The 27,269-nt window shown below is 42.1% G+C and overlaps 1 protein-coding gene across 10 annotated transcripts in view; it reads right to left on the bottom strand.

The window, feature by feature from the left end:
* RAF1 (Raf-1 proto-oncogene, serine/threonine kinase) overlaps window positions 1-21,783 on the bottom strand; it is a 68,332-nt gene extending 46,549 nt beyond the window's left edge. For 3 of the 10 annotated variants that reach the window (XM_083429147.1, XM_083429169.1, XM_083429137.1), the window contains exon 1: window positions 21,611-21,769. The gene's annotated coding sequence lies outside the window, so the exon portion shown is untranslated. Of the gene's footprint in view, window positions 1-21,610 lie in introns of all 10 variants that reach the window. The other 7 variants (XM_083429140.1, XM_083429151.1, XM_083429142.1 and 4 more) reach the window with 6 other exon arrangements.
* Between the last annotated feature and the right edge of the window lie 5,486 nt (window positions 21,784-27,269).

Genomic DNA, 27,269 nt, shown 5'->3' with positions numbered 1-27,269 from the left:
CAGATGAACCTCCCTGGGAGAATGAATCATGGTCAAAAGTACCACTACCACACCATGTGGTCCCTTTCCCTTGTAGCCACTTAGCACACTTAGAAACCCTGAGATTCTTCTGAATATAGAGTGATTAAGACATTTTCTAAATAGGTAAATACATTTGAACTTGTTTAGAAGCAGATGCTTCGACCGCAGCTATGCAATTTCCCCCCTTCATAGCTGGGGCAAGGCCTTTTCCAGATCTTCCTTGTGTTGTGTATCTTATCTAACAACTAGTTAACCCAGGTAAACTGACATCTTGGAAAAAACCCAGAGAGCTCAAGCATGTCCAAAATCTTGTAGAACTACAGTTTTGCATGTAGGGCACATTTTGTATCTTTAATTGGCCACTCAACATGACTGCAGTTGGAGCCAGGTTATTTGAAGGATTACTTACATCCATATGAACCAGGCCAGGTGCAAGTTTGTTATCAGAGGCCTCATTTATTGGACCATCAAGAGACATGGGCTTTTCAGTGGTGGTCCTGGCTTTTAAACAGGCTTTGAAAGCCCATTTGTTTCAAATATGCTTTATCTAGTATGTGGGCTGGCCTTGAATTATTATTAGTTATTTTTAGTAGCCTTAAATTGTGTTCTTTAATTAATTTTAGGAATTACTACGCTGGAATTCTTTGAAATTTTATCAATTGCTGATTTAAGTTCTAGTCTTTTAAAATATTGTTGTAAATTTATTTTTATGTTGTAAACCGCCACAGGTTATGTGTATGATTTTAGATGATATAATTATATCTCCAGTTATTTTATTCTCTGTCTTCCATTGTAAAGGGCTTTGGCTATATACAATAAAAATTGATTGATATTAATTAGGAGATAGGCAAAAATCAAATGTTGAACAATTTTAGAGTAGAAAGAGTATAATGAGTAGATCAGGAATATACTAGCCAGTTGGTAAGAAATAAAAACAAGATTCCAAACATATGCTTGATAACGGAAAATTGTAAACTATCCTCACTAAAATATATACACATTTGATAATAATATTTAATCATTCCTACTTTCATTAATGTTTCATTAATGTTTAATATTCAAGCACAGGGGATGAGATATTGCACAACCTTCCATTTTCACTAAGACAGGAATGAATAACTTGCGGTCCTCTGGATGTTGTTGGAATCTAGTTCCCATCAGTCCCAGCCAGCCTAGTCAATGATGAGCGATGATGGAAGCTGTAGTCCAGTAACAATTGGAGGGTCACAAGCCATCCCATCTCATTCTTAGGTTAAGTGAAGGCAATACAGTTTCTGGATTTACAATGATGTCATCTAGGATTGTTGATGGATGGTTACGTTTTGGCTCTCACTGTACCTTATGTAACTTCAGAAGTTGATAGAAGGCAATGAAATATGTTGGGGACAGCATAAAATGTGGCTGGGAGCCTGTGCCATAAGTAAATATAGGGTTTCTCCAATACTATTTATCCCTAGTAAAGGACAGGACTCGTAAGCTTCCCAATATACTAATTTGCAGATGGTGTGGAAACTTTTATTGCTATGGAGTAAATAAATTCTTGCTCTTCCTTCTTTTGTTCTCTGACAACACATGCTTGCAAGGAGATGCAGGAAAGCCTTTTATTTTCTAGGCCCTGGATATGGCTTGGGAATGGACAAATCACTGTTACCTACCCTCCTAGAATAGATTCTGTGACTTTGGGTGCCAACTGAGCAGAACAGAAGCCTACCTTGGCTCACTCTCTTCCCAAATTCAAAACTACTGCCATTTCACACACACAAAACTGCCCCTCTGGAACAGTAGTCTCAAAATTCACCTGTACAAGTAAGTAGTTGCAAAACAACTAGCTCTTAGCTCCCACTGAGGAAATGGCCAATCATCCCGAACAATTAGCAACCAATCAATTTAACAAAGGATGGTTTCCCAGCAGCTGTAACTCCTTATGTAGAACTGGGAAATAAACCTGAGCTCTTTGAAAAAACGGGGGGGGGGGGGGAATCCCAAAAAATGCAAATGGATAGATTGATAAACGTTAATAATCTATATCATAGGGTTATTTTGAGGATAGCTATAGCAAGAATTGCAAGCTACATTGTAAACAACATTACTGTATATATATATAGAGAGAGAGAGAGAGAGAGTGCTATTCTCTCAAAAAAGAATTATAACTGCACTGTTAAATATTTACTTATCTCATAACCACCAAGCTTAATGAACTATACATTTACAGCCCAATCGTATCTGTGTTTGCATGAAAGTAGGTCCCATTATGTTCAATGGGGCTTGTTCCCAAGGAAGTGGGTTCAGGATTGCAGGCTAGGGCTGCTGTCCTATGCAAACTCCCATAGCAAATAGTTCCATTGAATCTACTTACTTCTGAGTAAACATCTTTAGGTTCAAGTCACACATCAGTTAAAATATGTCATGTTTGCACTAGCACATGATATGTGCAGTATCTTTAATGCCTATTATATTAAACGAAACAAAGAATTCTAATGTACCGGCAAACCTTTGGTTCTTGAATCCAACTGCCTTTGGATTTTGTAGCATTTTGCCCACACCTCTCTAGAGGCATTACAATTAACTGCTCTGATATCAGGCAGCACAGTTTACATTTTGACAAATCTGAAGCAACTGTGGCAAACAATGCCGACCGAAGATCATGTGAATTCCATGCAAGTTTTTATCACTATCAAAACTGTTATTTCAGTCGTTGCCTGATGAAGGCCTCCCAAATTGTGCAACAGTTCTCATGGAGCTGAGCCAGACTGTTCCATGCAGCTCCAGCCTGCCACATCAGCTCATCTCTCCATCTGGCCCACAGCCATCTTCCTGCTTCGCTTGCAGCTCTCTCAGACCTTCAGTCCTCAGTATTGACTCTTCTGTTTAAATACAAAGTTTGCCTGCTCCACAGTCTAGTTCAGTTACTAGGTCTTTTCTTTTGCCCTGGGCATATCTATCTAGAACTAATTTTGTTCTCCAGCAACATTAAAAAAAAAACACCCAAAGGGTTAGTTTTGCATTATCCATACTGTATATGTCACGGCTCCTGTGGGACTGGAATGGTACCAGAGATTGCGGAAAAAGCATTATAACCCCCCCCCCCAAAAAAAATTCCCTTGCTGGAAAAAAAAATCACCACTTTGTCTCATGCAATGTTTGTGTAACTGAATTCTTCCAGGAAGGCTGGGCCGTTTATAATCATATTAACTGCTGCCATGTTCTGTTTCCCTTTGTTCTTAAAAGCATATGACACAAGATGGGTTACCATAAGCTAGAACGTTTTTCTTTGATATTTGATTAATATCACTAAGCTTTTACTTTCATTTCTCCTCTTAAGCCAACAATATCATGTGTTTTTAAAACCCATGTCCAGTGTTTGTTTACCTTACCTGATGTGATTGTCACATTCACTCCATGCTCATCTCAACAAAATGGTGTACTGTAGTTTTTCTTACATTGGTACACTCTGTATAAAAATGCTTTGTGTGACTACAAAGAAGAGTTTTGTAGCACCTTAGACTAATATGCGATGTTTTGTTGTTTCTTTTGCTGCCTGCAACAGGCTAACACACAACTACCTTTTTGGATATCTTTCATGAAGCAGTCCTAAAAGAGACTGTGTGGTTGCAGATTTTGCTCAAAACTGGTTGGGATTTGAGGATATTATGTGACAACCTTATGTTGCTTTGGATCTCACAATGTTTGTATGTTCCAATGTTACATCCTGGCAATACATTATCTACTTGTATATTTCTACCCAACTGTTATAAGGCCATCGGTTTCCAATGCTTTTGCCAAAAAAGTTTTCCCTGAAATCGCTGCTTATCAGAGAATTAGTCTGCAAATTATGCTAAACTATGGCTTTTTAAACTACATAGTTTAAACCATAGTTTATTTGACTGTCCAAATCCCAGCAGTTTAACTATGGTTAGCATACCATGCTCTCAAGCTATGGTTTGTTATTTGCATATGAACCGTGGTTTGTTTTAACAATGGCTTGGTGTTTTGTGAGAACCAAACACCTTTCCGTAACCATGGCTTGTTTGGCCATCCTATGTCACATGCTTGCCAAAGCAAGAAGCATGAAGCTAGGAGCAGAACAGACCAAGCTCTGGATAATAATAATAATAATAATAATAATAATAATAATAATATCTTTATTGTCATTGCCCCCCTTCGGGGACAACGAAATTACTTGACTGCTCCATAAAAACACTAATTAAACAATATAGTATAATACAGCAAGGGAGATTAGATGACTTTCAAAGTCCGGGCTTCCCATTCAGGGCCGAGATCGCTCTGGAGAAGAAGCTGTTCTTAAGACGGCTCGTTCTTGTCTTCATCGTCCTGTATCTCCGTCCCGACGGCAAGAGCTCGAAGAGACAGTGACCAGGATGCGATGGATCTTTTACTATGTCCAGTGCCTTCCTATGGCACCTTGTGGCATAAATCTGCTCTAAGGTGGAGAGTGGGCAGCCAACAATGCTCTCTGCTGCCTTAACAACCCTGCACAATCCCATCCTGTCCTGGGTAGTACAGCTTCTGTACCACACACATAAGCCATAAGTGAGCACGCTCTCAATGGCACAGTGATAGGAGGCAAGCAGCAGTTTCTGCGGAAGATGGTTTTTCCTTAGTATTCTCAAAAAGTACAGTCTCTGCTACGCCTTCTTCACAAGCCCCCTTGTGTTGACACTCCAGGACAGATCCTCTTGTAATTCAATGCCCAAAAATCTGAACGTTGTTACTCTCTCCACATAAATAAGCCATGGCTTGTTTTAAATTATTTCTATGGGACAATCTGTGGTTTGTTAAACAAACCATAGCTTAGAATTACATGCAAACCAGGCCAGAGAAGAGGTAGAGCCAAACCCACACAGGTGAAAACTGATTTGGTTAGTTAGTGATGAGAGGTAGTAACACAATATTCCATCAACATGGTATGCTGTTCTGCAGCACACACAGAAATTAGGCAATACCCCCACAACAATACATTAATACTTCTTGTGACCTTTAGTATGTTTGTGTAATGTGGAACAGATGCATATTAACCTTCACCCAGAATATGCATTCTAATTAGTTGTGGGAAAGTCATTGCACATGGTTGAGAGCTTATTCTTAAACACAAATGGTTGTGATTTATGTTCACCTAATTAAAGCAGACTAAACGTATATATAATCTATGGTAAATTGGTTCTCAGAGTGACGACATCTTGGTGGTAGGCTTGTAATTACATAACACAGCAAAGTATATGGGGTTGGGCAGGGAGAAGGCGTGGTCTCACACCAGAGCTTGCTGAAGTTGAAGTCAATGCCAAACCGAAGATTCAACTTCAGATAAAGCAGCCTCACTACCTCATGAAGTTATATATCAATATCTGGTATCCAGCACAGATAGAAAGGGCCACAAGTTTGTCCTTCCTTGTATAACTAAGATTAGTAAATTAGTAGAACTGTTTCTGCAAGTTCCTTGCAAGGGTGGCCTTTTATTGTTTCCTGTCCTTGTTATTACCATCCTAACTCTTATCCTGCTACCAGTTTCTGTTTGGGCCCCCACCACATTTTTCCAGTTCTCATCACCTCCTCTGTGCCCTTCCCTGCCTTCAGCTTGATCCCATACTTCCACAGCTTCTCCACTTCCTCTTCTGCCTATAGGTTACTATTTTAACCCCTCGTCTGTCCATTCACCCATAGTCAGGAATTTGGACTTCAGATATCACTTTACCTATTTTATAAGCTATTTGGACACTGTCTGGTCCTACGATCTAGATTCTGGCATGAAAAGCCTGGCTTGATATCAGTACTTATTGACTTTGGATCCCAATCTAGATCAAGCTTGCCTACTGCTAGTCCTGCTCCTGGCACAGCTGCCCATGCACTCTCATCCATAGGGACAAAAGTGCAGATTCTGAGCAGAATTTGCCTGGCAGCATCGAGAGATTGTACCAGGCACCAAAGGGGAGAGTGGAAGGAAAAGCCAAGGAAGGAGATTTTCACTATGGTTATTCCCACCATAGCACACACATCTGTTCTCCTGTTTGTCAATCACCCCAGAGCTCTCATGTGTGTATGGGAGGAAGAGGAATCACACCCAAGTTTCATGAAGAAAAACCAGTAGCAACAGCAACCCTCCTATTTGTATGCATGTAGCATATAAATGGAATGCAGCAAATCAGAGGTGTGGAAACTGTGGCCTCCAGGTGTCAGTCCCAGCCAGCATGGCTAATGGTCAGAGATGATGGGAGTTGTAGTCCAACATTATCTGAAGGGGCACAGGTTCCTCATCCCTGCAATAAACACTTCTGCAGAAAACAGCTTATGTATGCAAGTTCATTCCGCGATACATTTTTCTTCAAGTTACACCATAGAAACCAACAAAGGACAGCAATGTTGGTGTCATGCTTTTCTCCTGAACAATGCAATCAACTGCTTATCAAGGTTAAGATAAAAAAACCAATCATTTATTTTCTTTATAAATGGAAAACATGTGCAAGCCATTTTTTTAAAGCCCTGCTTTCTGTTTAGAATGTTGGTTACTTGTTTTTGTAGGAAGTGTATAGTTCATTAAGGAAAGTGCTAAGATGTTTGTTTTGCACTGTGAACTATGGGAAGAATTTGCAACAAAGCCAAACCAGGCTTTTGCTGAAAAGTGGCATGGAACAGTAAATATGAAGGGTCAACAAGTCACTAATAACTGTAGATTGCTAATCTTGACACCTGTCAGTTGACAAAGTGCTACTGTAATGTGGGCTGCATCAAATACTAGCAACCCTGCTAGCTGAGAAGTATTTTCCTAACAGCAGTGGAAGGGGAAGTGGTACAGTACAAGTAACTCACCACTGTTACCTAGCTCAAGCCTGTTCAGTAATCGTAACTGTTTGTCTACACTGCTTATCTACAGCATCATAAAACATAGTGCCCACATATTTCCTGTACTGGGAGCCATTCTATGGCATGAGGTGATAGACTGAAGTGCCACAACTTTAGATACTGATTTCCAGGGATATCTCATCCAAATCACACAAGATCTCATGCAGCTTGAGAGATCTCACAAAATTTCAGGGCGATCTCGCCAGAAATCAGTGTCAATGCCAGCAGTGGAGCAGGAGCCACAGCAGAGTGGGGCAGCACTTCCTGTTTGACCCCCAAGTGACGAAATGGGACACGCCTCCCCTGTTTGGACCCAATGCAGCTTGACAGGTCCAGAAGTAACAGGCCCCAAGGAACTGGCCCTCAATAACCCCAATGGCAGCATTAAGCACCACTTGTAGTTTTTCCAGCTCTCTTCCATAGTAGTGTCATGCAGATCATAGTCCAACCTGAATGTGGAAGTGTGGAAGTGGATGAATCTGCCTTCTCCAGGAAAGACCACAGTTGGTACACCAGCCAAAGCTGTGCAAAAGTGCTCTAGGCCACAGCTGCCATCTGAGAATCCAGACCTAAGGAGATGAGGAACTTCAAACCATGTGTACCTATCTTCCAGAGGGAGTACTAACCCATCCAGAATAGAAGTACCTATCCTCATGTGGACTTTCCTGCACCTGTCTAGTATGGATTAAGTCTTAGTTTCTTAGCCAGGCATAGGCAAACTCAGTCCTCCAGATGTTTTGGGACTACAACTCCCATCATCCCTAGCTAACAGGACCAGTGGTCAGGCATGATGGGAGTTGTAGTCCCAAAACATCTGGAGGACTGAGTTTGTCTATGCCTGTTTTTAGCCCACATCCAGTCCATCACAGTCTCCACACACCAATTCAGGGTCTTCACTCCCTCCCTGAAATCTGGTAGAAAAGAAAAACAGAGCTTGATGTCATCCACATATTAAATACACGTGCACACACCAAACACATGGATGACGCCTCCCAGCAGTTTCACGTAGATGCTGAAGGGCATGGAGGACAAGATGGAACTTTTCTGGATTTCATAGGCCAAAAGCCAAGGACTGCCGCCTTGTGGAACCTACCCTCTGGGGAGGTCCCAAACCAGCATAAAACAGTGCCATCCAACCTTAGTACAACTTGGCTGTCCAGAAGGATTCCAGGATCAATGGTACAGAAAGCTGCTGAGATGTCTAGCAGACCCAACAGAACTGAATACCTGCTGTCCAGTGATCAGCATAAATCATCTATTGTGGTAGCCAAGACAGTATCTATCCTGAACCTCAATCGCACAGAGAGCCTCCACAAAGTGCCAATGCTCCCCAGTGCAGAAGTGTACTTTTAGTCATGCGAGGGGCCAGGAAGAGTCATGTAGCCCCAACAGAGAGGGGCTAAACTGCTCAGCCCCATAGCTCTGCTCTTCTGGCACTAGCACCCAAAGAGGGCTTCTGCTACCACACAACGAAAAATGCTCCATAGTATTTTGAAAAACGTAGCAATAAGTGGATGCACAGAGGACATAAGGTGATTCTGTGCAGATTTAAGCAGATGAATTGCAGAGTATGAAGGCAGTAACAATACATACATACATACATACATACATACATACATACTCTCTCAGAATTGTTTTCGGCTGGACTGGTGGAAGAGAATGTTTGGCCTCATCAAGGTATGTATCAGTTTCAAACTGAAACTATGTTGGTGTTCTGTCATAGGCCATAGTAACACAACAAACACAGAACATTTGTGAGTGCATGTGTTAGGTCACTGCCTCAAATAAGAGACATTTGTTTTTTTGCTGAGCCAGGTCACTCACTTTCCTATATTAAAACAAAAAAGTATGTGTATATTTTGAAAGAACTTCAAATTTTCTTATGATAAAAGAGAACAGTCTCATAGCACCTTAAAGACTAACAAGTTTATTATAGTACATCAAAGTGGATGGAATTCCATGAAAGCTTATACCACAGTCAAGTTGTTAAGTCTTTATATGGTGCCACAATAATTTTTGTTCTTTTTGCAGAGACCAACATGGTTATCCTCTGGAAGTTTGATTCAGTGCAGCCCCTCTCAGTTTATGAAATTTATTTTATTTTTTACAAAACCCTTCTAGAGTAGGAGGCCAATTGATCAAAACAATTACTTGCATTTCAAAAACTTTTGAAAGTTATAAGGTTTTGGATCATCAAGTACAAGGATGTGCTAACTTCAATCTTGTGTTGTCTACATATTTGTTTGCTAGAATTCCTGTGACCCACTGAGGTGTTTAGGTTTATGAAGTCAGAGTGCACACTGGGAATTCATAAAACTTATACCAGAATCTCCTGTCTACTATTCTCCTATACCCCTCACCCAAAATTAACTGTTCCCCTAGGTGTGTTTGAAGGTATCTTCAGACAGTCATAAAATGAATGGAATCACATAGGTGGTGTTTTGTCAGGTCATAGCCTCACTTCCAATATAAGATTATAAACGTAACCTTGCAGAACAACTTGCACTTATGTGTGGGCATCCATAGATTATAGTCCTTGCTCTTGGCAAAAGTTAATACCCAGAATATAGAATTCAGCAGCCAGGTTGCTCACCAGGGCAAGACTGTTTGAGCATATGCCACCAATCCTGGCCCAACTGCAAAAACGTTCCTCTCCAATCAGACCTTTGGCTGATTGAACAATCTATGGCTTTTAAAATGTGTCCTGCCAGAGGGTGCTTTTAGTTTTTGTTACTATGTTGTTTATTTTGTGTTTTTATGTTGCAAACTGCCCTGTGATCTTGAGGTGAGCAGCAGTATATAGTACATTTAATAAATTTAATACAGTAATACGTATTTACAGAATTCAGCTGTAACATTTGCTAGGCGAGCTTCAGCCGTCAACTGAAGAAATTGTGGCTTCTTTGCATATGGCTTACTATGATGATTTCTAAGTCACACAACTCAGTGTGGAAAGATCAGAGAAGCGCATTTTTTATGCTGGGCAACGTGGAATATTTTCTGGTGATGCAAATCCTGTTGATGTAACTTTGGGGGCTGTGAAAAGCCACCATCACTCCTAAATACACTCAAATGGCATGGAAAGCAATGATGTCACATTCTGTGCATGGTATCATTTTCCACGGGAATAATGTTACAAAACTGGCCCACACCATGTGTCAACAGCATTGCATAGGATGGAAACCACAAATGCTGACAGAAAATCAGCTGTTCCAAAAGATGAACACACCAGTTCATTTCTCTTTCTTTTTGAATGGGGAAATCAACATTGCGTGTTCCTTCATCTGAACATTCTTAGGTGTCACCCGAAATCTAGTAGAGCTTATTGATTTAAACATGGTGCAAAGCCTCGCATCATATGTCACATACACTAATGTCTTCTTACCTAAAATCTAGTCTCTAAGCAAGCAGTCTCAGCACCCTTGATTAGTTAACGCACCCCTTCCCTCAATGTCCTCCTCACCACTGAAAGCAACAAAATAGTCACCAGTCTCCACATCAAACCCACTGATGCACACACCTACCTATACTGGCAATCCTGTCATCTTAAAACATATAAAGAAAAACACTGCCTACAGGCTGGCTCTCCGGATCAAACCCATTTGCAACAACAAAAAATAAACCAGGATCAGAAAACTTAAACAACAGTTTCTGCAAAGAGAAGCGAAGGGTGCTACCCACTTACGCACGTTTCACTTATGTGGGGGGCCCTGGAATGTACCCCCCTTAAGTGGGGAGTTGCCTGTATATGTTCATGGAGTCTGAACTGGTGGTAACTTCCCAGGAACAAGACCTTGGGGTCATAGTAATTATGTGATACTGGACTAGATGAGCTATTGGCCTGCTCTAGCAGGTTTTTTATTATGTGCCTAGATGCAATTCCCACTCTCTTCAATGAGGCTTATTCTCAGGTAATTGTGCACAGAGGCTGCAGGCCTGCAGTCAACATCATAGCGAATAGCTCAGTGAAGATGTTGACCCAGTGTGAAAAAGACAAATTCCATGCAAGGGATAATTAGCAAAGGGATTTAATATAAAACTGCTGCTATCACAATACCATTACATAACTCTGTGATGCAAGAGAACCTGGGAGTTCTGTGTACAGTTTTAGTCACCTCACCTCAAAAAGGCTACTGCAGAGTTCAGGCAAGGGCAATGCAAGTGATCAAGGTGATGGAGCAACTTTAGTGTAAAGGAAACTGCTTCCCACAGCCACTGCGAGAACAGGATGATGGACTAGATAAGCCTTTGGCTTGATTCAGCAGGCTCTTGTGTTCCTTCCCATCTCTAAGAAAGCAGGAGTGGCAAGGAGCTACAGTGGTACCTCGGCTTAAGAACCTAATTCGTTCTGGAGGTCTGTTCTTAACATGAAACCATTCTTAACCTGAGGTACCACATTAGCTAATGGGGCCACCTGCTGCCGCTGCACTGCCACCGCACAATTTCTGTTCTCATTCTGAAGCAAAGTTCTTAACCTGAGGTACTATTTCTGGGTTAGCGGAGTCTGTAACCTGAAGCGTCTGTAACCCGAGGTACCATTGTATAACCAATGGACAATAATTCATTTCCAAGGACTTTAGTGCAGGCAAAATATTTCTTTCTGAAAGGATACTAATTTGTTAAAAGCAAAAAAAAAATGTTTACTGATCCGATTAGGCTTCTAATCCTGCACACATTTATTTGAGTTCTGTGAGACTTACTTGTGAGTAAAGATGCATAAATAATATGCATGTGGAGGCAATGGGACAGTAATTGAAGGAAGGGTTCTCCCCAGATATAATGACCTCTAACTTTACATTAAAAGCATACATGCAACCAAATTTCCAAAATCCAGCTCAGAGTTTTATGTACTCTATTGGTTTAAAAATGTGGATACGGATAAGGGCAAGTCAGGCAGGGGGTGGGGGGGGATAAGATATGGGAGAGCGCCAAGCATCTGTGTTGAAGAGGATCAAAGGCTGAGGCTGTCTGAGACTTTAGTAGACACAGCTCACACTTTTGAAACCTTTTTTTTGCACAACCCTGAGGGTTAGAAACTCACTGATGTTGAAGAAATTAAAGCAGAGGTGCAATGCAATGATGGAACCCCTGGGCAGCTGGCTCTATCAGCTACCTTGTTAATGTGGCTATGGCCATAATTATCTGCAACTTACTTTATACAACAGGAAGAAAATGAATGGAGTCTGATTGATCACAACCCAGCTTCATTTCAACTGTATGCATCATTCTCAGGCACCATCTTCCTCTGAAATGCCGGGTTGCAATTTATTTTACCAGGTTAAAAATGCAAAGATATTATTCTTACAACCTCTGAAATTACCATATTGTGCAATTTATCTTTCCAACAACCAGCACTGTTATTCCCATTTTACAAATGGGAAGCTGTGGCTTGAGAATAATAACTTGCACCTAGAGGACTATCCAATGATCTTGGTAGAGGAGGGATTAGAACTGTTACTCTCAGATGCAGTAATCTCTACCCTGAATGGCAAAAAAGTCTTGTGATGTAATAATCTTGCCTCAGCCAATGAAATCATAAGGCCATGGTTACAGCTGGCTTCACTTATAGTACATGCTTACCATGGGGAGATATTAACTCAGAGAAATACTAGTCATTTATCATACCTAAAGCTGTTCTGAAATATTCTTCTAATAATGACACTTGTCATAGGCAAAAATGAATAAATATCTCAGGTGTGTTGTTTTCAAAAATTGTAGGAGGGGTATAACAAAAACTTAATGATTTTACTGAAAATACCTTCACATCTCCAGGTGTTTTTAATATGTTCTCCACCCAAAGCAGAGCATGTATTTTATTCATCCTCAGGTTGAAACCCAGCAGATCTTCACACAGTATTTTAGTTATGTGAAATATGCTTCAGAGTGAGTTATCTTGGTATTGCATCTGAAAGCAACAGCCACCGGTGAGCAATCCCAATAGCTCGTAATGAAGTCAGTTTACATATGTAATCTCACCATTTCATCTGAAACGTACATACAAAAGCTTCCTCTGTAACCCTTCTGAAAATAATTGCACATAGCACAATGTTAGACTAATCAACTTTGCATCTGAAAACAAGTGTAAACAAATTTTGATACCTGCAGACTGTATATGACTAATCACTATTTCTGAAGGAGATAAATGATAACAGAACTGCCATTCGCTCAGCTCATGAGCACGTTTCACATTGTGTCTAAAAATAATTGTCTTGTTTGCCATTACCCCCAAGCAAACGAAGAAGAGAAAAACCTCAAAGACAGTCATCTAGTCCAGGCATGTCCAACAGGTAGATCGCTGGGTGTTCCTAGTAGATCTCTGGCCCCTCAACTTTGCCTTTCCAAAAACAAAAAAAAAAGGGGGGGGGAGAAAGCTCAACAACTTTGGCTTCCTAAAAAAAGGCAATAACTTTGGTCCATCCAACAACAATGGGTAGATCACTGCCAGTTTTTTTACACTGTGAGTAGATCACAGCCTACTGGGAGTTGGACATCCCTGATCTAGACCAACTCCCAACACTGCTGGAATCTCAGCTATATCATACATGGCAGACGGCCATCCAACCACTGCTAGGAAGGAGAGTCCATCCCCTCTCTTGGGAGTCTGTTCCACTGTCAAACGGCTCTTACTATGATTGTTGCTAGGGTCTTTGATAAAAGTGCACCTGAGCACACAGGACAGCAGTAGGCCCATGGTTCTGCTCCATTCACACACAAAGCAGGAAAGAGTGAAGGGTGTGATCTCATAGAATCATAGAACTGTAGAGATAGCAGGGACTGGAGGGACATCTAGTCCAACCCCTGCAATGCAGGAATCTCAACTAAAGCATCCATGACAGGTGGCTACACACCTGTCCATTTAAAGTGCAAAAGGACTGCACAGGTACTGGGAGGTACTAACCCTTCCTTGTTTTTCTTTCAACCATGCTCACCTCCAGAGCCCAGCTCTGAGAAAGCTTACAGAAGGGGAACTGACTGCATGGAGGGGGGTGGGAGAAGGTTCAGCAAAACACACACACACACACCTTTTCTGGTTTAAATCACACTCTACCACACCCTGCGTTACATGTGATAGGGGCAGGTCCACATCTGTCATCATCCACATGGCTTGACTTTTAGTACTGTATAAAAGCTCTCCTCCTATTTTTCTATAGTTTGCTCCTACTCATCTCTCTATGTCAGCCCTTTTCTGATCTCTCCTCCACTGGCTCACTCATTCACATCTTCTGCCATGCTTCTCCCTAGGCAGTTGCAGCAATTTAGCCATCAGGCTGTTTCTCCTTGTTTTAAAACCTACTTCTTCTGCAAAGCCTTTTCTTTGACCATTATCATCTCATCTCTTTATGCAATGTTTGGGAGGGTTAAAATCAGCAGCAAGGTCCAACGAGACAAGGCAGGAGATCCGTGATTGGATTTCCTGCACTGAAAAAACAAAGCCCAAACTGGGTCTTGGTTCTGGTGCCTTATGAAAGCCTTTCCATCACTGGTCCCTGAAGGTGCTACCTGCTCTACAGGGGAAACAGCATCTTCAGGATAGGAAGGAAATGGATTTAGATTGGTGAAAGGGACCAGAGCACAATACCCAATATTCCACCCACCCCCCAGCTATTTGTGAAATGCAGAAGACCACATCTAGTTTGACCCTCGCCCTTTCTTGACCCAACTCTGACCTGGTGGAAACAGCACACTAAACCATTGGTAGATTAACAGAAGACAGACAAATGTAAACATGTTTGTATGCAACACATAACCTGGACCTGAGAAAGCAGAGGAAAGTGAGTGGAATAAGCAAAGGCCTCGTTCACATGGCACATTAAACCACAGGTAAAAACATGGTTTTGTGTGAACACGCAGCCTGCTTCTTCATGCTGCTGAAAAGTTCTCACTCTGCTCCCTCCCCTACTTCCGCCCAAGAAACAAGCGTGGCTTGACTTGATTTCCAAACCCAGGCCTGTGGTTTGTTTCTCCCCCCTCAAAAGACCTTGAGCAATAACCAAGGTTTGTTCTTAGCTTATTACTCAAGGTTTGTTTAGAGAGAAATAAACCACAAGCACAGGTTCGGTTGTTATCATGACAGGTCAGACTCTGGCTTGCTCCCTGGTGGTGTAGCAGCAGTAAAAGCTGGGGGGAGCACCAGCAGAACTTTTCAGGAACATGCATCAGAATGCTGCACATTCACACTAAACCATTGCTTGTTTTCAACTATAGTTTAATGTGCCATGCAAACAAGGCCTCTCCTTACTGCATTCCCTTTCCTCCTCTTTCTCAGGCCCAAATTATATGTTACATGAAAACATGTTTACATTTGCTACAAGGTGCTACAAGACTCTTTTTGTTGTTTTTGCTGCAACACCAGCACAGTTGTCCTTCTGGAAATTGAGACACGCTTAGGAGTGGTTTAGCCCTTACTGGGTCTGTCCCCCAAAAACGAGATATTTCCCTTGGCAATCACCATCAAGGATGCTTTGTTTTGCAGATCCAGCAACTGACTTCATGAACCTTTTCAAAAGCAAAGGTTTGTGCTACTACATGCTCCCTGCTCCTAGTACTGGAATGCAGTCACCTATTTATTTATAATCATGATTGCACTATCCTTACACCCACAGAGCAATGAGCAACTAACAAGATACGATTGGAGGGAGCATGAAATATGGGGCAGGGTGAGGTGGGATGATGCCAAAACTGGGGTTGTGGTAGGGTTGCCAGTTGTGCAACTGCCATTGTGACTTGATTTACCACAGACATTAGCAGGTGATATAACACTTCTCCTCTTGATTGTGTGAAGTAGGAGGTTGTTCAGAATGTTAGCATATTTGATTTGAGGGAGGGTACTTATTTAACTTACTTACAAAAGTCTATACCTGTGCCTCAAAAGTTTACAAAGCGCAAAGAGTCTTGCCTTAAGAATAAGGCTTAGAACTTGAATGATGGTGGGATACCTTCCAATTCTAAAATTAGATATGCTAATGATTGCACCTAATTTGCACAGTAAGTGATGGGCAGGGTTTTTAAATTTCATTTAAAGCATAGTCCTGTAGTTGTTTACTTGTAAGTAAGTCCCACGGAGCTCAAGGAGGCCAGCACCCAGGTTCAGTGGCTATAGGAGTGTATGCAGCCTTAAACCTTTAAAACAGGGTCACTGACTTCTTTTTGTCCCTTCTTGTATGGTTTTAACAACAGCCTAAAACAGAGGCTGTGCACACATTACTAGCTTACAATGCAGCTTGGTTGTTTTTTATCTAAAATTTTGATCAAAGCTGGTTTGAGGAAAATGCATGAAAACAGTACAGTATTTCATAAGAAACAACAGGACAGATAAAAGACAGATATAGATTGTGGTAAAGTCATGTATATACTGCTTCACAAGCCAGTGGTGGGACACACATTGGATGCAGAGTAAACAAGAGTGCATAAACAGCCACAGACATCCAACTAGTGAAGCTTTTCCCATCACTTTGTCTTCATGCCAGACCACACACATTTGGTATGCAAGCAAAATTGTCTCTCACTCTTTTAGCGTTTTTGTTTTTTTTATTGTGCTCTGTTATACTGTTGGGCAGTGTTGTTGTTGTTTTTAAAGTTTTTTATTGCAAGCCACCTGGACAATACAAAATGTTAAAAACCTGGAATATAGGTTAGCCATAATGTTTTCTTTGCACTGCAGTACTAATTAACTGCAAAGGAGACAATCTGCCATGTAAGGAGGAGACAAGACAGAGAGACAGACCTGCACGTACCACAGCTCAGAAAAACCACACTCACATTCCATAAAACCTGTAGTGGCTGCAAATGCCTTGCCACTACAAGTACAGTACTCTAAATGTACCTCTACAGATCCACCTCTAAATGTACCATTCCTCTTAAATGTACCAACCATGTAGCTCTTTTTTTCCAATGCAACTTGAGTTTATTATGCTGACTCAAGCGAGAAAAGGCTAAACTGTGTTTTGCTTTCCCCAGATGCAGTAGCAACTAAACATCTGCTGCCTCAGTCGAATCTAAAAAAAATGTTTCTGTCATTTCAAAACCAAAGCTCTGCGCAGAACACGTTTACAGCTCTCACTGCCCCTCCTGTTTCTTCTCCTGGAATTTGCAACACAGCCCAACTTCCCAGAATGCCGTTCAGCTGGTTTCAGTGCGACTGATCATAATGACCTGATCCAATTATGCTGCATTTCTTTCCTTTTTGAATGCCTTAACTAACCTGTAATTTTTCCTCTCACATGCCCAAAGCTAGATGAAGCGGCCGATACACCCAAAGAATTCCTAACCTACCACTGTGGACTAGATTGGGGAGTTGACATCACCTAAAATGACTACCGGAGGGCTGTAACTAGGCTTCAGATTTAGGTTAAACAAGGCTATTCAGGTCATAAGAGAATACGGACATACAAGGTTGCCTGCCCATTAATGTACTGACACTGTAAATCAGTATTTCTCTAACCACTTAAGGTGCTGGAATGTCTGCAAGAAAATATCTCATCAATTTTAAAATGTAGCTGCAGAGGCTTAAGAGGTACTTAATGGATTTTAATGCAGTACTTCAAATAATGACTTATTGGGCTCAATGAACAGTAAACATAAGATGAGAAATTACATACTGGGCAACTTAATGTAAATTAGTTTCCATGCAGAGCCTGAGCCCAATCACAAGTCTGAGCTTGAGTTATCTCCTCCACCAGGACTGGGGAACTTTTTTTTTGGCTCAGCAGGCTGTATCCTCATCTGTTCTCACCCCTGAGGGCCAACTTTGGCAACAACCTGTCAGTCACCTCACATCATTTTGACATCAGATGAAGGCTTGAAGTCACCTCCACTAGCTCATGTGCAGCCAATCCAGTTTCATCTCTATGATGTCAGGTGGGCATGGTTTAAGGAAAACTGCCTCACAGGCCCAAGTGGGACCTGTGCTGGGACAGACTGGGCTCATTAGCCTGCTGATGTCAGTGGACATTCAGTGAATATGGTTAGAATTATAGTCCAAGTATAGGGTAGTCAACTTGGTGCACTCCAGACACTGCTGGACTCCAGCTCCCATCAGCCCCAATCACTGGTTATGCTGGCTGGGGCCGATGGGAGTTGGAGTCTGACGACATCTGGAGGTCATCATGTTGACTAGGCCTGCCCTAGGGTATGATTCACATCCCTTGGCACCTACCCAAATGAACAGTTAATTTACTGACAATTAACCTTCACTCAAATTACTTTTCATTTATCATCTTGAGACCATCAAAACAAACATCCATGTAGTCCAGCATTGAATTTTAACAGAATCCTACTTTACCTTTACCTTTTTTTCTTTTTCTTTTATCTTTCAACAGAATCCGGCAGATGCTTTTGACAAATCCCTTGCATCTGGATCTTAGAGATAAAACCTCTATGTTCAGAGATAGTTTATTTAACTATCATGGATAATACCCATTGATATATTTCTCTTTCATAAATTAGGGAAATCCCCTAAAGCAAGGTTGGGGAACATTTTCCAGCCTGAGGGCCACATTAAATTCTGGGCAACTTTCCAAGGGCCAGTAGTGGGTGGGGCCAAGGGCAAAAGTGGGAGAGGCAATTAATGCAATTTTTACCTTTGTAATTTATAGACACACCCTCTCTAACCTCCATCCAGACAAGCAAGAGGTATTATTGGAGTTCAAGGGTTAATTTCACAGTGTGAATCAGGGTTGTGTTCTCGCCCCAACTCTTTTTAGCACATTCTTTTCCCTGTTGTTCTCACATGGCTTCAGCTTGACTAGAGATGATGTGTACCTCCATTCAAAGAGTGACGGGGGTCTGTTAAGCCTAGCACGTCTCCATGCCAGGACGAAAGTGTGGCAGTTCCTTATCCATGAGATTTTTTTTTGCAGATGACGCAGCCTTGACAGTACATTCCAAGGAAGCTCTACAGAGACTCATCAACCATTTTGCCCAAGCTTGCAGGAAGTTCAGCTTTACCACCAGCCTGACGAAGACCAACGTCCTGGGTCAGGACCAACACACCATGCATCAGCATTAGTGGTCACAGATTTGCGATGGTAGACGATTTTGTCTACCTGGACTCCACCATAACTAGCAACCTTTCAATTGACCCTGAACTTGACAAGTGTATTGCTAAGGCAGCTACGGCAATGGCTCGCCTCTCCAAAAGGGTATGGGAGAATGTGATGCTAATGACCAATACCAAGATGAAGGACTACCAGGCTTGTGTGTTGAGCATACTGCTTTATGGAAGTGAGTTGTGGGCAATTTACACATGCCAGGAGTGACATCTCAACGTCTTCCATATGCACTGCATCAGGAAAACTTTGGGCTTCATACACCAAGATAGGGACTCAAACAAAGATGTGCTCTTCTGAAATATGCTCTGAGTCCTGTAGTGATTTCATGCTCTTTATTGCAGCTTGTAAAACAGTGATTGAATTGCCCCCCAAACCTCAGGCTTTTATATACAGTATTTACACAATGAGTCCCGTCTGATTGGCTGATTCTGCTTCCCTCCTGGAGCCTGATTGGTCTTTTCCTGCAAGCCAATCAGTTGTTGCATTCTAGGATCCTACTTGCGTATTGTTCTAGGATCCAAGCTTAGTACATAACATCTTCCAAGTCCACATTCCCAATATGTTCACACTCCTGTCTGTGACATCTACACTGGCTTCATCATGTCCACAGAATGGAAGATGGCAGGATGCCCAAGGATGTGCTTTATGGGGAGCTGGCTTCAGGCACCAGGCCCATCGGAAGACCTACTCTGTGTTTTAAAGATGTCTGTGAAGGCTTGCAACATTAACCCCACCATGTGGGAATCGCTGGCAAACAATCACAGTGCCTGGAGACAGACAGTCAGGTCATGTATCCACAGGAGTGACCAGAAGAGAAATGACCGTTGGGAGGAGCACAGAGAGAGAAGAAACACCATGGTGCATTTGTAACAGCAAAACTGGATGCCTTCATCTGCCATAGCTGCCATAAAATCTGTTTCTCCTGTACTGGTCTCTACTTCCACAGCAGGAGCTGTAACTCTCCAATGGTTTGCCTTTACCACTGAAGGCACAAAGGTTTATTCTACTCAGACAATAACAACTGGGGTACAAATCAGGGCCATTGAGGAGTATGGGGGTTGGGGGTTGTTCCAAAGGCCAGATAGAGAAGCCTGGTGAGGTGCATTCAGCTCCCAGTCTTGAGATTCCCCACTCCTGCATCAAAGTGATATGAGCCATTGGCCAACAACACATCATAGTCTGTACAGGAATACTGCGTTAGATACAGATCCTGTTCCAACCAGTTGTAACTTGTGAAGTGGTTCTTAATTTAGGCTACCAAAGACTGCACATGTGCCTGGCTACAGTATAAACAGTGGAATGAATTGCCTATGATATGAGAGGTGCCCAGGGTGTTTCACACTAGCACAGACCTACTTACATTGGTATGCTGGCAATGCAATCAAGGTATGAAATGAATCTAACTCCACCACCCTGTTAACATGCCTGTGTCAATCCCATGCACAAGCTCTCTGCACTCAGGTGAGAAATCGATACTCTCGCTCCCATACTACGCAAACCATAATGATGGAGGAATAAACTGGAGTACTGATTTCAGGATTACGATTTCCAGGCAAGATAAAGCAACAACAATAACGAACGTGGTGGTTTCTCGAGGAGGAGCCTTCTGCAATGAGAACTGAACATGTGAAGGCTGCTTTACATGGAGGTCCACACTAAATGTGATGGTGGCAGATCCATGTGTTATCCACACACATGTTATTGCCACCCATGGCTTATTTAGCACTCTGCAGAAAGGCTCCCCCAAGGAGATTTCAGATCTGATGCTAGACTAGTTGGGAGAAAATCACTCTGGGGACAGATGGCTGCAAAGATTCCAGAGTATTCACCAGACTTTTTAATCTCTAAGTCAGGCCTCCATTATGAACTGCCTGCATTATGGGGAGGGCCATAGCTCAGTGGTAGAGCACACACTTTGCATGGAAAAGGTCTCTGCTGATGAAAATAATGAACTCTGCACATGGTCAGACAAACTTCATAAATGCCAGGGCTAATCACATAAGTTCAAATTCAATTCTGTTGATAAAAGACAATTGTTTTGCATCAAGTGATCTCAAGTGACACTGGTGACCTATAATGTTTGACATAGTAATTTGTAACAACAAAGCTATAAAAAGCTGAAGAAAGCTTTCCCCTCCATCATGTACATTCCTGCAAGTGTAAATGTTATGCTCTAATTATTAGGGATGCATGAAATGTAAGAGCCAATCTAATTATCCTGCATGAGAAAGATTCCTCCTCCAGAGGAACAACTCAGCAGTTGAGCCTCTCAGAAGAAGTTGATAGAAGCCCTGGTTTAGGGGAGAAGGAAAGTGACAAAAGAAATGGCTCAAATAAATAACACACCCAATTCCTGGTGGTTATGACAGCATAAGCATCACACGGGGGGGGGATGTGAATTCCACCAATATTTAAATATGACTGATTTCCCTCCACTCCCGAAAAGACTAAAACCTAATACATTGCACAATGGTCACATAATGTGTTACACAAACATAGCTACATAGTCGTTTTCAGACTTGTTTAATTCAGAGCTAATTATCCACAGCAATAACCCCTGGCATGTAGTGTTGATAGATTCTAGACAAAATTTACCTTTTGCTTTTCACAACCCCAGAAAAGAAAATCCAAAACTATACAAATCTGGGAATGTTTATGAAAACAACTGCTCTACTGAGACTTACCAACGGTAGTCTTGAGAGCCTATTTTCTCTTGATGGAGAACTAATAGGAACAGCTTCTTAAGACGACATTCCACTTGCTTTGAAATCTAGCAAACTAGATCAAGAGAATAGGCAGATTTGAAAACAAGGTGCAGCTGATGTTGTCTCTAAGCAGGAGGATGGGAGGAAGGGCCCAAGACTGACAGCTCAATTTGCCTTTCCCAGCTCTCCATGCAGATTAGTTGGGAGACACTCAAGCAGATCACATGGCTGGTGCAAACTAAAAAGGCAGTAAAGCCACAGCATCAATTTAAATACCATCCAAGGTATTCAGATTTTCTCTCTGGAGCTGCTGCATGTCTTTCACAATCCCTCCTGCAATTCTTTCCTCCTCCCTACTTGCCCCCCTCAATTTTAAAAGCTGGCTTTCTTTTAACTTTGTGCTTTTCCCACTCTTTTATTTTTAGATTGTCAATTTAATACAGTGGCTTGCAGAGGCTGCATGACACCAGCAAATGTAACTGGATCCCAAGTCCCCGAGTGCCAGGAATTGTGGCCTCGACAGCATGCTGCTGCTGCTGCTGAGGGCACCAACTTGAAAGCACTGGGAAAAACAAAAGCATTGACAACCTCCATTTTACATCAAGGCCTAGAGAGAAAGAGATCAGGATCAGAAGAGAGAAAATATCTCTAGATGAAAGAGTGACCTTAGGATTTGCTGGTGGAAGAGAGAAAAGGGGTTCCATGTATGCTGAGTATTGGAACTTGCACACACTTTTATTTGTTGCTATAATTTTAATGTGGTTACTTTCCTTTACTTCTCTTTTAAATCTTGGAATTTTGATATGGTATTTCACTGATTTTATGTAAACCACCTTGGAATGTATACACCTTAAAAGGCAAACTAGAAATGGGTTTATTTTACCAGACCAGCAGGAATGAAGTTGCATAAAAAGGACGCTGCAAGTCTGCTAATCATGGCATCTTTAGAAGATGGGGGTGACACAGAGGCTGTGAGGTTGCCAGAGCTTCACATCCATCAACTGCCTGAAAGGACAATGGAATAAAGCAGTTTCGAGGATACATAGCAGGGTGGGAAGTCTATTTAACCCCAAGGGTCACATTTCCTTCTGGACAACCTTCCAAGGGCCACATGCAAATTTTATAATTGGAAATTTTACCTTGATTCAGTAGGCTAGCTTCTAGGAATAGTCACATGCCCCTTTCTGTTCTCCAGCCAGGCAAGCAAAAGCCATGCTCAGAGTTCAAGGGCACTTTCCAGCTAGTCAAAAACATCCAGAGTGCAAAGCAGGGGCAAGGATGGGTGTGGCCTGCAGTTCTGAGGGCCAGACAGGCCTGGAAGAGGGCTGCATTTGGCCCCCAGAACCTGAGGTTCCTCATCCCTGGCAAGGCAGTTAAAAGCAATTCAAGGTTGCTTTTTCATTATCACTAGTTCAGGGCAGCAACAATCAGATGAACAGAGAGATACCAGGATGTAGGACTTGCAGCAGACCAGAGCAAGTCTGGCTGCATCCATGTGGTATGCTGAGATCAATTATGCAGATATAAGGCAACATTGCTACCCAATCTGGCACAGAAAGAACTCCAAAATCAAACCAGAATACCTTGAAAAGCATTTTAGCATTCATCTGGTAGCATAACAAAACAGGTGTATATACATTTTAATAAGCATGGTGCCAGCTAGTACCGGTAATTCATCTTAGACATAGTTCTCCTGGATAGGTATAGTGGGCAGTAGCTCACTGTTGCAGTTTCTCCTACCTGAGGAAATGTAGCTGATGCAAACATAGCTGGAGATGTGTCTTTCCACCTTATCAATGGCCATGAACAAAAGAGGTCTGCCAGGTAGTGCCAAATTTAGGGGCAAGGTCAAATTCTGTTCACCCAGCAACACTCATCAGGATATCATGGTAGAAAGAGTTCCACCAAATCTTAAAGCACCACAGACAGGAAAGGCTGTGGTCTTTGATTTCCTATGGATTCTGTGATCTTTCGATTCCTCCGGTCCTACTCCATCATTTCCTTTTCTTGTGGTGACCTATGCTCTTGGCAAACAGGTCATCTGAACTACTCACCAAAAGCAAAACCAGGCATTTTGCTCACCACCACAAACCTTCCAGATGTGAACAGGCCAAGCACACCAGTGGGTGACCCAACCTTGTGTATTCTGCTTGTGGTGAGTGATTCAGATGACCACAAGCAGAAGAAAAGAAGAAGCAGATGGTGTGAATTGGCCCTAATTCTTTGGGAGTTAAGCAAACCCTTCTTTAAATGTTTTGGCTGACATTATCTCTTTTCCGCCAAATGCAATCCCATTTAGAAGCCAAAGAAGAAAAACAGAAAGGCTGCATGAGCTCCTGCTGTTATATGTCATCCTGAGCCAGAGACCTATGCACAGAGCTCCCTCATCCAGAATAGCTCCTCATTAATTTCAACGAAAGGAGCCATGCAGAGGGATTAGTCCACATGGATTTCTGGATCAAAATGATAAAGGCTGTATACACACAGAAGACAGAATCAGGATGACTGTAACAGATTGGAGAACTGGGCCCAAGCTAACAAAATGAATTTCAATATGGACAAATGGTTCTACGCTTGGGCAAGGAAGAACCAGCTGCACAAATATAAGAGGGGGAACACATGGCTTGCCAGCAGTACATGTGAAAAGGATCTAGGGATCTTAGTAGTGTGATGCAACAGCAAAAAAAAGCTAATGCTACTCTAGGCTGTATCAACAGAACTATAGTGTCCAGATCATGAGAAGTAATAGTACTGCTCTATTCTGCCCTGGTCAGACCACACTTGGAATATTGTGCCCAGTTCTGGGTGCCACAATTTAAGAAGGATATTGACATGCTGGAATGTGCTCAGAGGAGGGCAACCAAGATGACCAAGGGTCTGGAAAACAAGCCTTATGAGAAACAGTTGAGGGAGTCAGGTTTGTTTAGTCTCAAAAAGAGGAGACTGAGAGGAGATATGATAGCCATATTCTAATATCTAAAGGGCTTTCACATGGAGGATAGAACAAGCTTGTTTTCTCCTGCTCTGGAGGCTAGGGCCTGAACCAAGGCATACAAGTTACAAGAAAGGAGATTCCAACTAAACATCAGGAATAATTTTCTGACAGGAAGAGCTGTTTGACACTGGGACAGAGATTGGATGGCCATCTAGATTCCTACATTGCAGGGGGTTGGACCAGATGACCCTTGGGGTCCCTTCCAACTATAATGCTATGATTCTATGATCAAGGGAGACCATTCACTTGTTTTTTCTATGTAGTCCATACACAATCTAAATCTATTGCATATTTTTGCACTTCTTGAGAAACTGGTTTCATTCTGAAAATAAAAGCTCATTGCAGATCGATTCTGCGTTACCCTTAGTTGTGATTCCTGTATTCCAAGGGGCTGGATTAGATGGCCCTTGGTGTCCCTTCCAACTCGATGATTCTATGTGTGTGTCCATCTTAAAACAGATGTAGGTGGTCCCAGAAATGGGGGGGCAGGGAGGAGTCCACACCTGCCCAATGACATTGTGGGTGGCCGTAGACCAAGACTACAATCACCACTTCCTTCTTAATTCACTTGTGACATGTGCCAGGAGGCAAAAGGCATGGATAACCTCATCAAGGGAAAGGTTTTCAAATGTGTTATCAAGTAACTACACTCACCCTTGTGGATGAATCTAGATTGAAAGCAGCGTGCTGAGGACAAGCACAAATGATTCCAGACTGAGAAAAACTACATTTTTTGCTACAAATGGGTTAGTGTGTACGCAGCCAAAATATGACTTCTAAAATGAACGATTCATTACACCTCTGCTCATAAATATCACAGTGTGGTAAATTGATGAGTGAAGCGGACACCCACAAAGCCTGTAAACACTGGATATGTAAATATTTATAATTATAGTGAATCTTGCTCACTGGTGTAAACACCAGCTCTACTGCTATATGGCAAAGTACAAGTGTGTTTTCTTTAAGGCCCCCATTTCTATGGGCTGTGTTATCTCTTCCAATAAACAGTGCCTTGCAACTAATCTCTGTGAAAGATTGTTTCCCACACTGTCAACTCTCCTACATTTGTAAACAGATGCAAAGTTTTCCCCATAATGACTGTGCTCCTCTGTGGGCAGTGCTAAAAGTAAGAAATGGGAATTAGATGTTTTTAGGTAAAAGTGAAATCATTATTAGGATGACAAGAGTGTTGGCTGGATAGCCTCAGTGAAAAACACATAGGAAACGTGACCCAGGTTATACCTTTGATTAGGGTGGCTGTGTTGGTAGAAGAGGACAGGGCAGGGCGAGCTTTCACGTTGGAGAGATCTCTCCTATTTTAAAAGCTGTCATCCGAGATGCTTTATCCCTTCTCCGTTTAACGGCTAGACTCGCAGGCTCCAATCTAGATATAGTTTCACATAAATGCAGTCTGACACAGTGGTTAAGAATGCATATTCTTATTTATTTATAATATTTGTATTCTGCCTTTTCAGGTTCAAGACAGTTTACATAAAAACACAGTAACATGTAGAGCTATCTTTAAAACAATAAGCAATTAGAACATTAGAACAAAATAATCCAGCTCAGTAACTGAAACATAGTAATGCAGAAAACCCCCACTACCAGTCTACAAAAGCCACCAAGAATAACTACAGCCCTTTTCAAAGGTCACAAAGGGCATCTGCACTATACATTGAAACAAGTATCATACCACTTTAAACGGACATGGCTTGCCTCTAAGAACCCTGAGAACTTATTATTCAGGTTCAGACAGCTTTTTCCAGCAACCAGAGCCTCATGAGGTACATGAGCGAGAACTGCTAGGTAAGCTTGAGCATCTCTGTCTGCCTAAATCAGAATGGCTCTCAAGCCACAGCCTACAGGTTGCATTTTTTCTTGCAGTGTAGTCCAATCCAATGCATGCTTACACAGAAGTCCATTCCACAGAGCTTAGTCATGCAGGGGTCAGCAAACTTTTTCAGCAGGGGACCTCAGACCTTGGTGGGGGGTGGACTATATTTTTTGGGGGAAATGAACAAATTCCTATGCCCCACAAATAACCCAGAGATGCATTTTAAATAAAAGGACACATTCTGCTCATGTAAAAACACGTTGATTCCCAGACTGTCCGTGGGCTGGATTTAGAAGGTGATTGGGCCGGATCCGGCCCCCAGGCCTTAGTTTGCCTACCCATGGCTTAGTGGGTCTGTACTACATTCAAAGGACTACAGGTCTTATTTTGGACCATGGGCATGTAATTCAGTGTAGCCACTGTGAGCCGTAGGCCGAGAAGCCTTTGGTTCAAATTTTGCTTGGTAGCCTTAAGCAAGCCGCACTTTCTCAGTCTGACCTGTCAATTTGTGTTCTATAGAGATAATAATAAAGGGCTGTTGTAAGGATTTAGGGCAAAGAGCTTTCAGCACTGATAACGCACTAGCTAACAGTAAGAGCTGTTCAACAGTGGAATTTGCTGCCAAGGAGTGTGGTGGAGTCTCCTTCTTTGGAGGTCTTTAAGCAGAGGCTTGACAACCATATGTCAGGAGTGCTCTGATGGTGTTTCCTGCTTGGCAGGGGGTTGGACTCGATGGCCCTTGTGGTCTCTTCCAACTCTATGATTCTATGATTCTAACGCACTAGATAACGCACATCTTATTCCAAATG

The sequence above is a fragment of the Podarcis tiliguerta genome (assembly GCF_965153285.1).
Source record: "Podarcis tiliguerta genome assembly, chromosome: 2".
Classification (NCBI taxonomy): Eukaryota; Metazoa; Chordata; class Lepidosauria; order Squamata; family Lacertidae; genus Podarcis; species Podarcis tiliguerta.
This window is presented reverse-complemented; position numbering and strand designations above follow the sequence as displayed.